This window comes from Xenopus laevis, chromosome 8L (assembly GCF_017654675.1).
Source record: "Xenopus laevis strain J_2021 chromosome 8L, Xenopus_laevis_v10.1, whole genome shotgun sequence".
Classification (NCBI taxonomy): Eukaryota; Metazoa; Chordata; class Amphibia; order Anura; family Pipidae; genus Xenopus; species Xenopus laevis.
Window position 1 is genome coordinate 35,141,337 of NC_054385.1, and position 12,470 is coordinate 35,153,806.

General features: G+C 43.5%; 1 protein-coding gene across 3 annotated transcripts in view; it reads left to right on the top strand.

Annotated features, from left to right (window-relative positions):
• The first annotated feature begins 9,876 nt into the window (after positions 1-9,876).
• The window catches only part of nlgn3.L (neuroligin 3 L homeolog), a 49,627-nt gene continuing 47,033 nt past the window's right edge, over positions 9,877-12,470 (top strand). Inside the window, exon 1 of one of the 3 annotated variants that reach the window (XM_041572681.1) lies at positions 9,877-10,377. The gene's annotated coding sequence lies outside the window, so the exon portion shown is untranslated. The remainder of the gene's footprint in view (positions 10,378-12,470) is intronic. The other 2 variants (XM_041572685.1, XM_018229739.2) reach the window with 2 other exon arrangements.

Consider the following 12,470-nt stretch of genomic DNA (forward strand, 5'->3'; position numbering starts at 1 on the left):
TAGATCAAAGTATATGCCAGGTACATTCAAGATGTAGCAGACACAGCATGGAAAGACACCACAGTAGGCATAGAACAGGAAGTTGGTAGGATCACCTTTCAGGGTTTCAGTACCTCATGTGGCCTGGATCCCATACAGCAGACGTGGAACAGGATTTCCTATACACTGGCTTCACCTCATTCACAGGGTCCCTGTACCCCGACTCCACTAATGGGGTTGTCCCTTTAGGCCCCAACACTTCTGGGGCCTTGTTGACTCTAGGCTCAGTGGAACAACTGCCCAGGTCAACTGCTGCAGGCCAAAGGACTTCCCCCTGCAAAGTACTTGGTTACAGTGCTGCAGGATGTGGTCATCAACCTAGTGCCCATGGAATAGATATGCAAATAATGTATAATATGTTATATGGGTTTTAACCCAGCAACAGGGAAAGGAGGCACTGGCAGGGAATGAAGCCATAAGGGGCAATACACTTATGGGTCCCTACAACTGCATTGGATGCAAGCTATGGCTAATATTTTGCATACAATAAAGAAAACTGATAAACCAGTCAGTATTTCCAAAAACTACTAATCCACTAGTCCACTAATTGTATACTATATGCTCACTCAAAGGCAACTTACACAATAAACATTGTAGAAATAGCCAAAATGCCCATTGACCCCTCACACTCATTTTCGATTCAAATCAACAATACATCCATTAACCCATGGGTGGGATTTTCAGAGTGGGGATTGCGTCACTGCCTGTGTATGGAATTAGAACACCATTAGCGTGTGATTCTTTTGGCATTATTTTTTTTTTTAAAAGGTGTTCTTTTTATTGTTTTAAAGTGTAACTGGGATAGGATACAGAAAGAAAGAGGGAAGGGAAGGGGGGGGGAAAAGGTACATCAGCAGCGAAAACAACATATGTATGAGCAAAACATACGGCATTGCATTTCTCAAAACATACAATATCATCATGGTAATGTCAATAGATGTGCTTCTAACCAGACACCCCATATTCTCTCAGATTTGTTAGGGTGACCCCTAGCTTCATATGTCAACTTAATTAACGGGAGCATCTTGTTCACATACCCAATCCAGCCCGATCTTTGGGGAGGGTGGGGGGCCATCCAGTGAATGATCATTAGTTTCTTGGCATAAAAAAGTAGGGATCTGAGTAATATCCTGGTACTACTGAGTGGTACCATATCGTCAACTACACCCAGTAGGCATATTTCGGGGGTTTGTAGAGGGGGCAGGGACAGGACCTCAACAATATACAGTGTGATATCGGACCAATATCTGGAAATAACCGGGCACGACCATACCATGTGCCAAAAGGTTCCATCTGCCACCCCACATCTATTACACGTGGGAATGGGTAGTCTTCCCATTTTGTGGAGCCTGTTAGGGGTGAGATATATCCGCATCAGAAATTTGTATTGTATTAACCTGTCTCTTGAGCTAATCAAGAATTGGTAGAGTCTGCCCGTTGTCTCTTCCCACTGGTCATCACTCAGACCGGGCATGTCTACCTGCCATTGCTTATAGGCTGACTGAAAAGGTGAGGCAGTGGATGTCAGGAGGAGTGAATATAAACTCGAGACCATTTTAGCCGTTTCTTCCTTACTTAATTGTGCTAGGACTTTTGGTACCACCATTTCTAGGTCTCCTGAGCCAAATTGTGCCGAAAATATGTGCCGTAGCTGAAGGTACCGAAACATGGGTAAAGTAGGAGTAGCAATCTTATCCCTCAACGCTACCATGTCCATAAGATTCTTTTGGCATTATTAATGGCTGTGCCTATTGACGCAACCCACTGTGGGGACCCCGGAATAAGTGCTATATCCAAAGGTGGGAGGGAGGCCTCTGGAAAGGAGCAAGGTCTATAAAAGGCTTTCATCTAGGTGTGGATGGCATGGAAAGACTAAGGATCTCACTTTAACTTAACAGCCTACTACACTCTCAGCCTTAAATCTCTGCTGCAGAAAAATGCTATCTTCTCAGCTAGTTTGCCTCCTCTCAAGATCATTTTGATGGCTTCCTATTAGGCTCCAAATCCACAAAAAAAATCTTTCTTTCAAACCCTTCCCTTTATTCTCCTTACATTGTACATCCCAAAGCTATTGTTCCAATGTGTGCTTGCTCTGTCAGCTATCAGCACTGCTGTCACCTCTGCCAGCCTTCTTACATTATGTACCTTATTTATTGAGCTCAAAATGAACTTTCTTCCCACTAAGCTCCACCTTTCTCAATGTTCAACTATTCTTTTTATAGACACTTTTCATTGAAATATGCACTGTGATGTCAACTTACTCTAAAGATCCACTTTCTTATTTTAAAGCTTTATGTTGGGTACTCGCAAGATTTCTTGCTTGACAAAATATGACCTTTGTAGTATACACTGTATTTTATAATACTAAGCAATTAAGTACTATTTACTCATTACATGTATTACAGCTAAAGTAGTGTATTGTGCAAATAGTAATTGAACACGGAGATGCCTCACTACTCTCTACAAATGAGCAATACTCAATGAAAGCATGTCTATTGTGAAAAAGTAAGGTTATTTAGAGCATGCTTTGTATTACATATGGAGGCACACTCCAGCAGCTGTTGCTTAACGTAATGAAGACACTTCAACAAAATAAACAGAATGCATTCTAGGTTATCAAAATATTATCCAGACATAATTTTTCATTTGGTCTGCTTCTGAGCAATGGCCAGGGAGTTCATTGAGTCGATGGAGGTGCATGAGTCATCTCTCTGCTCATTGAGTAAAATAAGCATTGCTATCTGATATAACTGAGTATGTTGAGGTCAACCATGCAACCTTTTAGCTTCTGTAAAATACTAATCTGTTCAATCCTTAGGCAGATGATTCCTAGAATAAATAGCTCTGTAGTTTATCCACAAGCACTGGTGAGGCACGAGGTAGACACCCCTGCCTCTGCTGAAAGTTTGGACTGCTATTCTCTTGCAAATTGCTGAAGTTCTCCCAGATTTAAACTGGCCATACATCTTGCTAAAGGAGCAGATCTTCGTCAAATATACTGAACAAAAATTGGGTGATATCGGGCTAATCCAATCGTTCGGCCCTATGGCCAAATGATCAGATTACAATGACAAGCATACCAGCTGACAGGGCAAGGACCACATCAACTAGCCAATGTGGGAAAATCAAATCTGCCTATTGAGATCTGGACAATGTTTTGGCAGATATCGGCCTGGGAGGCCCATCGGAGGGCCCCATACACTCGCAGATAAACTACCGAATCAGTGTAAAGCAGGACTGTCTGACTAGAGGACCTTGGGCCCACCACCCCCCCTTATGTGGCCCACCACATGAAAATCTGCCTGCTGTGTCTGCTTACCACATTGTTCACCTGTTCACATTTCAGACTGCTGAAGGGGCACCAGGTCCTGATATATGTCCTTGTCTTCTTCTGTATTTTGCCTGCCCTTTCGTCCCTGTGTTCCATACTCTGTCTGTCCTATGCTGTCTATGTGTGCCTTACTCTGCCTGCCCTATGCTCCCTGTGTGTGCCTTACTCTGCCTGCCTATATTCTGCCTGTCTTATGCTCCTTGTGTGTGCTGTACTCTGCCTGTCTTATGCTTCTTGAGTATGACATACTCTGTCTGCCCTATGCTCCCTGTGTGTTCCAAACTCTGCCTGTTCTATGCTCCCTGTGTGTGCCAAACTCTGCCTGTCCTATGTTCCCTTGGTGTGCCATACTCTGCCTGTCCTATGTTCCTTATGTGTGTCATCCTCTGCCTGACTTATGATCTTTGTGTGTGCTGTACTTTACCTGCCTTATGCTTCTTGAGTGTGCCATACTCTGCCTGCTCTGTACTCCCTGTGTGTGCAATACTCTGCCTGTGTGTGCCATACTCTGTCTTCCCTATGCTCCCTGTGTGTGCCATGCTTTGCCTGTGTGTGCCTTGCTTTGCCTGTTGAACATAAGCCTGGTATTTGTTCTGGGGTTTGTTAGCATTTGAAAACTAAATTGTTGTTAGAGGCCCCTAAGGTGTTTAATTATGGGCTGGGGGTGCTGTGTTATCCACTGGGAAGGAGAAGGCATATATATTTAAGTGTATGTCTTAATATGACTTACATTTTGCATGAGTGATGAGTGATATCCCTGCAATGAGCACCAACCATTTGGTTTTTGGTGTGCTACCACCATTAATGTGGACATGGTTTTGTGGTAACTTGAGTGTGGTTTAAAAACAAGGAGTGGTCAACACTGGCTTCATTATCGGCCCTCCACCATGTAGGCCAGAAGAATTCCAGCACTCGGTACCACAGAAGTTGGACAGCACTGGTCTAAAGGACCCAAATCAGCAGTTTAAATAAGCCCTTCTATGTCTACCTTTAGAGGATGCCCACTCCCAACAACAGATTTTATATCATTCCACAAGCCATGATTTGCAACAGAGATACTGCCGTTGAGATGTATTTTTTCTTTTAAAGGAGAACTAAACCCTAAAAATTAATATGGCAAGAAATGTCATATTTTATATAATGAATTCACTGCACCAGTCTAAAGTTTCAGCATCTCAATGGTTGCAATGATCCTGGACTTCAAACTTGTCACAGGCGGTCACCATCTTGGAAAGTGTCTGTGGCACTCACATGCTCAGTGGGCTCTGAACAGCTGTTGAGAAGCTGAGCTTAGGGGTCATCATAAATTATCAAGCAGAATATTAGGTTTATTAGGCTGATTATTAAATTCTGATGCTAATTGCACTGTGCTGCCTTATACTGTGACATTTCTATTCTATGTGTACTGTACTTATGAGTGGGTCCCTAAGCTCAGTAAGTGACAGTAGCACAGAGCATGTGCAGTGAATCAGCAGAAAAGAAGATGGGGAGCTACTGGGGCATCTTTGGGGGACAGATCTTCCCTGCTAAAGGGCTGTGGTTGCCTTGGGCTGGAGCCTGAAACATAATGTACAACATTTCTAGCCTACTTATTTTGTTAGGCTTTAGTTTTCCTTTAAGACCAGGGGGACATGTGTATGTGCCAGTGGAGCAGACTGACATGTTTTGTCACACACAGTTTTTTATTGATAAAGTAAGTGCTACATTCACCCAGTGCAAAACCACACAAAGTTCATATGGGTGCAAAATAGTCACCTGACCAAAAGGTCCATAATGACCTCACCTTTCATCCAAAGACTAGGGTGAGGCCCTTCATCTCTGACTAAAAGCAGGAGGCAAAGGTCTTCAGGCCCCCTTTGCAGTTAGGCATACAAAGGGAAAGGATAACAAGTGACCTCTGTAGAATTCTCAATCCTCAGAGGGGCCTGGTTTCAGGGGAGAAGGAGCCTAATGGCCACAATTCTACCTCTTAGATTATTGCAAAGACTTATTGAGACACATGGCACTGAATCCTTTAGAAAAAAATACAAAAATCAACAAGAAGTGGAATCAATAAATAGAATCAATAAAAAGTGGCTGTGTCAGCCCCAGCAGACCCGCTGAATTTAAAACATTTCTTGTACACCTAATGCCTAGCAGGATGGGGTAAAAGAGTAAGGTGCATTATAAAGGGCCAGAGAAAAAGTGTTATGTGTTTGTCCTGGTGTTGAAAACCACAATGAACTTACTGTAGCCCCGGTGTGTAAGGCTTAGGGCACAAAAGTTGTAAGCCATTTGTCCAGAGGATCCAAGGAGCACTGCCTTACTTTTGGGACAGTGGGAGAACCCTGACGGATAACAACAGATGCTACAGTTAATCTTAGCCAAAAAGCCAAGACACATTCACTTAATGAGAAAGCCTCATGCAAGCCTAATGTGATTGGGGCACTAAGCCCGGGGGTGGAACTAGGTCTAAGGGTATTCTATCCCTAGTTTAGACTTTCTGCAACTCATGGCGCCCTTTACATTTTGCCTGTCACTTTCTAAGCATAGCGCCCCCTACGCATTTTCTTCACAAAACAGTATTGTTTCCATCAACCAGCGTAATGATTTCCCCCCCAAAAGGTGCTCTTTAAAAGGCACCAGGAGACCGACTCTTAATGGCATAGGGACCCAGTTTTACATCCAAACCTACATGCACTTTGCACCCTGCCCTACACAGTCTGAAGAAGACTAAGGTGATGGAAAATGAACAGAAGCTGTAAACTTGGAAAGTACAAACATTTATAAAAACTGAACCTCTAATATGAGTGAAAAGAATAGAAGACTATCTAAGCTTGGGTAATTAGGTAAAAGGTATATATATACAAGGTACTGTTTTATTATTACAGAGAAAAAGGAAATAATTTTTGAATTATTTGATTAAAATGGAAGATGGCCTTACCATAATTCGGAGCTTCCTGGATAACTGGTTTCCGAATAATGGATCCCCCAGACATGTATAAAATGAACTTCTGCTTTAAAAAAGTTTATACATTTGCTGTATATGTGCTTCTTGGGCTCGAGGGATGTGTTTTCTTTCTTTTCCAAGGGAAACTCTTGTTCCGGCCTATCAACGAACAGTCTGGCGAGTGGAGAATTTATAAAGGTGGAATAAAGTGAAATTAAAATAGGGAAGATTTATGTTGAGTAAATGTTGAAAGAAGTCTATCAATGACATTTCCTCCTCTTGGGCCAGGGATTGCCCTATATATCCCTGTTACTGACAAAAATGTTCATTACTCTTGCACCAATCAATAAATGGGTTTGCCACATGAGAATCGGTGTTTCAAATTCATTCATCAGTGATATGCACAAAGGCCACAATTTAAGAGCTATCCGACAAGAAGATATTTACAACTAATAGAGAAATTAGGATTATAGATCTTGCTCGTGACAGTAGGAATTCTCAAAAATAAGAGATGCATACTCCAAGGCTGACATACTTATACCCATACCTCTATCTATCTAACACATATTGCTTACAATTTGGTTGGTGTAGGCTCCAGTTTGTAGGTCAGACAAGCTTTGCTTTAAATGAGGTAACAGGGAACATATTCACGATATTGGAAAAAGGAATCACTGATTCTCTCCTGTGGCAAAACACTGTATTGATTGCTGTGAGTTAATGTACATTTTTGTCAGTCACTGGAATAGAAATGGTAATTCCCAGTCTAAGAAGAGGAGATGTAATTACTAGACATCTTAAATTAGAAGTGAAATGGATTTTTCTTTTGGGTGCACATAAGCTGTTAAGGGTTTAAAGGGCAAGGAAAGTGGAATAGCAGGCTCTGGCCCATGTAAGGAGCTGTTGAAATGAAGGCAATGCTGAACCTCTTGCTCAGTCCTTATTGATCACAAAAATGTGCCTAAAGGCTAGCACAGAAACACGCTCTATTCTTTACACTGGTAAATGTCACTTTTCTACCTATCTATTTAGGCTTAGGCCTGGGGCACATCAGTATTCCATCGTTCAGCCTGTGCTGCATGTCTAATTACTGCCATAGAGGACTGTGAAGAATGACATAACCAGAGCCAAAACAGAGATTGCAAAAAGGTTACAATAAACACAGGCTGATAAAACCTGCTGACATGGACCTTCCAGTGTATGTGGCTACAGAAACGTGCTCCTCTCTTGACAGATCTCCCTAGGGTCCAAACGATTGGATCATCCTAAATTGTTTTGTTGGTAACCACACAGACCCACCCAAACGAGTGGGTCTTATAATCTATGCCCTGCACAGTGTAAAGGGTTTGTTTACCTTTGAGTTACCCTTTTAAATTTTACCATGAGAGTGATATATTTTTATACTTGTGTTTTTTAGATTTTTTTTAACATCTACAGTTTGCAATTTCAGCAATTTGGTTGCTACGGTCCAAATGACCCTAGCAGCCATACATTAATTCTAATGACTGGAATATGAATAGGAGAGGACCTGAATAGAAAGATAAGTAATAAAAAATAGCAATAACAAGGAGAGGACCTGAATAGAAAGATAAGTAATAAAAAATAGCAATAACAATACATTTGTAGCCTTACAGAGCATTTGTTTTTAATATGGGGTCAGTGACCCTCCATTTGAAAACTGGGAAAACAGAAGAAAAGGGCAAATAATAAAAAAAACATAAAAATAATGAAGATCGACTGAAAAGTTGCTTATAATTGTCCATTCTATAACATACTAAAAGTTAACCTAAATATCAACCAACCCTTTAAATTATCTTTCTCCTCCCTGTTGTTTTTCTGCTTTAAACTGTTACCATGTGCACTATAAATTTCTACATGTCCCAGAAGCATCAGAGGAAAGTCAGTAACCGAACCACTTGTTCTGTGACAAATTTATGTAAAGGGACTGCAACTGATGTAGTCTAACACTCCCCTTTAAATGAACTGCTCTTTGGAAACATGAATGTGAATGAAGATGGACAAATGTTGGACCATGATGGGTGGCAGGCAGGTCATGCCACAGAAGATCATCAAGGGAAAGTTTTTGGGATGCACAAAACTTTTCTTGCTTCCCAGCTGTCACCTTCAGTTTTCAGGGTGAGAAATTTTGGGGGTTGGATTCCTATAACTTGAACCCAAAGAGTGTGAAAGTTCTTTCTCTCCATCAATCTTGAAGTGTTCCAATGAGGCAAGTTGAGAAACAGGCCTCAGCTCAAGTGGCCAGGGCCAGATTTTGCGATGCAGCTCCCCAAGGCCACATGGCAGGGCCGGAACTAGGGGTAGGCAGAAGAGGCATGGCGCACTGAAGTGGGGGCACCAAGCATGTACCTCTTCTCTCGCCTACCCCTGGTCCGGACCCTTATTCAAGGCCAGCGCGCCTCTGTGCACGCTCTGTGCGTGTTCTGCTCTCACCGCCCCTCCACAAATTGTTTATCGGGCACGCATTCGCAAAATCGCAGGCGCGTATGCACATACTCGCAGATGCATGCGCACACTCAATGGCGTCCTGGCAAGGGGCGAAGTGGCCAACCGGGTTGCCTTGGGTGCCCAGCTGGCTTAGCCAAGCCCTGCCGCATGGTCCCAGCGCCGGCCACATCTTGTGCACACACACCCTTTTTCCCGAGGACGCAAGGGCCTAGCGCCAGCTCCGTAGCGCGTGCGCCCGCCTTGTGCATGCACTCTCAAGCACAGGAGCACTGGGGAGCTTTGGGTCTGCTCCATAGGAATGCGGTTAGGCGGCCTGTGGCTCCTAAAATGTTCCCACCCTGGGCCAGGGCCTTTGTAGCCTCGCCACAAATCTGGGCCTTTAAGCGGCAGAATCCCACAAGTTAACAGGGATGGCAAAACCCGGTCCTGGTAATTCTAAGAGCCAAATTTCCAGTTTTCAAGTCAGAAATGTGTCTCTAGTGCAGAGACTGTGGCTGTGACCTGGACACACCCCTAGGGTTACCACCTTTCCTGGAAAAAAATACCAGCCTTCCTATATATATTTATCTTTTTTCCCTATTAACAACATTGGGATCACCCATCATTATTACCGGCCAGGTGGCAACCCTACCCACCCCCCAGGATCCACTCCGGTGCCAAATAGATGAGCGCGACTGAGGGAGAGGGGGCAACAGAAAGAAAGTGGCTTTAGGGTGGCAATGGGTTTAGGATTATTGCTCCTGGGTGCTCCCACCCATCCTTGACAACATACAGACAGGTTTATTGATGAAATTGGTCATAGTGTAGGTAGGGTTGCCACCTGGCCGGTAAAAATGATGGTTGATCCCAATGTTATTAATAGGGAAAAAAAGATAAATATATAGGAAGGCCGGTATATTTTTCCAGAAAAGGTGTCAACCCTAAACGTGTTTGTGAAGTAGAACCTTATTAGAGTGTAAGCTCCACTGGGCAGGGACTGACACATAATGTCTGTAAAGCAGCGGAGCACAATGTGAGTAAAAGCTGAGCAGAATAATATAAAGCGGCAGTAGGTGAGGGTGGGAGCTGACATGGAGACATCAGACATGGAGACAACATGGAGACTGCAGCACGGCACTAAAGACTAAACTAGAACCACTCCCCGAAGCAGAGCGTCTCCTCTTATCATTCTCAGCAGTCAAGGTCAGCGCTTGGCGGCCGCACCCAATGTTCTAGTTATGCCGGTAACAAGCAACTCTGGTACAATGGGATTCCTTTCCTCCCATCCAAGAGCCAGACCAAAGCCGCCCATTATCACCAGAGGAATTCCACCGGCAGCACCAGAGCGCGACTCCGGTACAATCATCTAAACAGCCCCGCCGAGCCCACCACGTTACCAGCCAACAGCGCCGGTCCCACTCATTACAGGGGCGCCTCCGCCACATCTGAGCTAAGCTCCGCCCCCTCAGCGCGCGCACTGCCCCCAGTCCCCCCCAGCCTCGTCTCCCTCATCCTCCTGTGCGCGCACCCGAGATTGATGCTGCTGCTGGTGCTGCGGGCGGCGGGAGACGAGGGGGAACCGGAGAGCGAAAGGCCCCGGGCCGGACACACCCGGAGCGGAAACGCGGCTGGTCGGGTGAGACATAACCTTTATTGTTATTATTATATATATTCCTTCTATACAACTGATGCATCCACCGCCCATATCCCCTATATCCAGCCCACACCGCTAATTCACATCCCTGTACAGATCTGTAGCAGCAGCCGCGTATAGTCCCTGCAGCAGCAGCATCCAGGCAAATGGCTTCCGTCTGACCATATAGGCACATCCTCTGCATATAGATGCCTGACAGCGAGCTCCCCTCCTCATCCTTTATGATCCCATCAGGTTTGTTTGTGCCCTACAACAGAGCCAATGACAGGACAACAATCAGGGACACTTCCCTATGGGGAGAGCCATACAGATCCTATAGATGATACCCCAAATCTCTATAGAAATAGGCTTCACTAGCAATAGCCTGTCACCCCCCCCCCAATTAATGTATTGCTTTCATTTCCCGCTTATTTAATTTCTCATCCATTTTAAAAGCTTATATGAAAGTCATTGGACTACAATTCCCAGAGCCCACTTCAGCCGGGAGTTGCAGTTTGACAACACCTCAACCCACGCCATCGCTTTTAATAAACAACCTCCTGGCTGTTGTTGGACTGCAACTTTAATCTTCCTGAAGGCTTGTAGTCCAAGAAACATTCCAGCATGTTGCACAAATCTCTTACAGATTTCTCTTTTCCTGTTACAACAAAATGGTTGGGTTGATTTCAGCCATGTTTGCATGTATAAAGTTTAGCAGCCTGGCCCCCCTGATTCTTATTTTTTATCTTGGACTGGGATTTCCATCAGCTGTAATGGGACGCTGGGAGTTGTAGTTCTATACCAGTATGAGGCGACAGGTTGAAATCCCTGCTGCGGAGCGAATCTATTGAAATCAAATGTGTGTGTTTAGCTCAAGCCTGTTTGATTTCTTTTTGCTGTGATAACATCTGCTGTGTGATCCCAGAGAGAATTCCCCACACCTAGAAAGCCTCCTGTGAAGTTTCCCTTCATCCCATTCACATCTATACAACTCCCATTCATGTTCTGTGCAACTAGGGCCCCTGTGTTTAAATGCTTTGATCATATCACTTATTAGTACTTTGCTCTCCGAAGACCAACAATGTGAGCACTATTACGCACGTTGGCCGATGTCATTCATTTTCACACACTTTGCCATATTGTGACTCTGTGACCAGGGAGTATACCAGATTTTTCAAGCTGACCAACAGAACAGAATTATTTCAGCCCCCCTTGCCCCAAAATTTATATTCTCTTCTCTCATATCCTAAGGGGGGGGGGGGAGGTTTAAGAACAAAAAAAGTAGCAGACATTGCGTAGTTTGCCCCATTTAGAGCAAGTGTTATGTAGTACTTTTCCCCAGTACAAGGTGTTGTAGTTTCATTACTGTACGGTATATTTTTCAGAAGTGCCATTATGTAGCCTAACATTGCACTGTATCATTTAATGTTAAGTACATAGAGACCTTACAAGGGAACAAAATGCATTACTTGACATTGGACTTTCTCTGTTGTCTTGCGGGCATTGCTAGATTGTAAGCTTACATGGCCACTGTCAGTCTGTCTTTCTTGGTTATTGTGATATAATGCACAAAAGCCATGAATATCTTGTAAATTATATCCGTATAAAAGGTGAGTTCTGATGTCATCAGTTATAAACAGTGAGTTCTGATGTCATTTCTGTCACATGACTCACTGAAATTTGTGTATTAAAATAAATAAAGTATCCCCAGTTGCAAAATATGAGGATATTAGAAGCTACCTAGAAGTTCCATGACCTGTATAAAAGCACTTGGCCTCCGGCCTCGTGTTTTTATATGGTCATGAAACTCTACAGTTAATTTTTAATATCCTTATAATTTACAAGAGGGGGTACTTTATTCACTATATAATACACAAGACCCGTGAATATCCTGGAAATTATATCCTTTTAAATGGTGCTTAGTGATATCATCAGTTATAATCAAAGCTTAGTGATGCCATTTCTGTCACATGACTCACTGCAACTTTATTATTATAATAAAAAAGAACTCTCTGTTGCAAAATATGAGACTATTAGAAGTCACTCCTGAGTTCCATGACCTGTCTAAAAGCACCAAGCCCAACGGGGTACTTTAT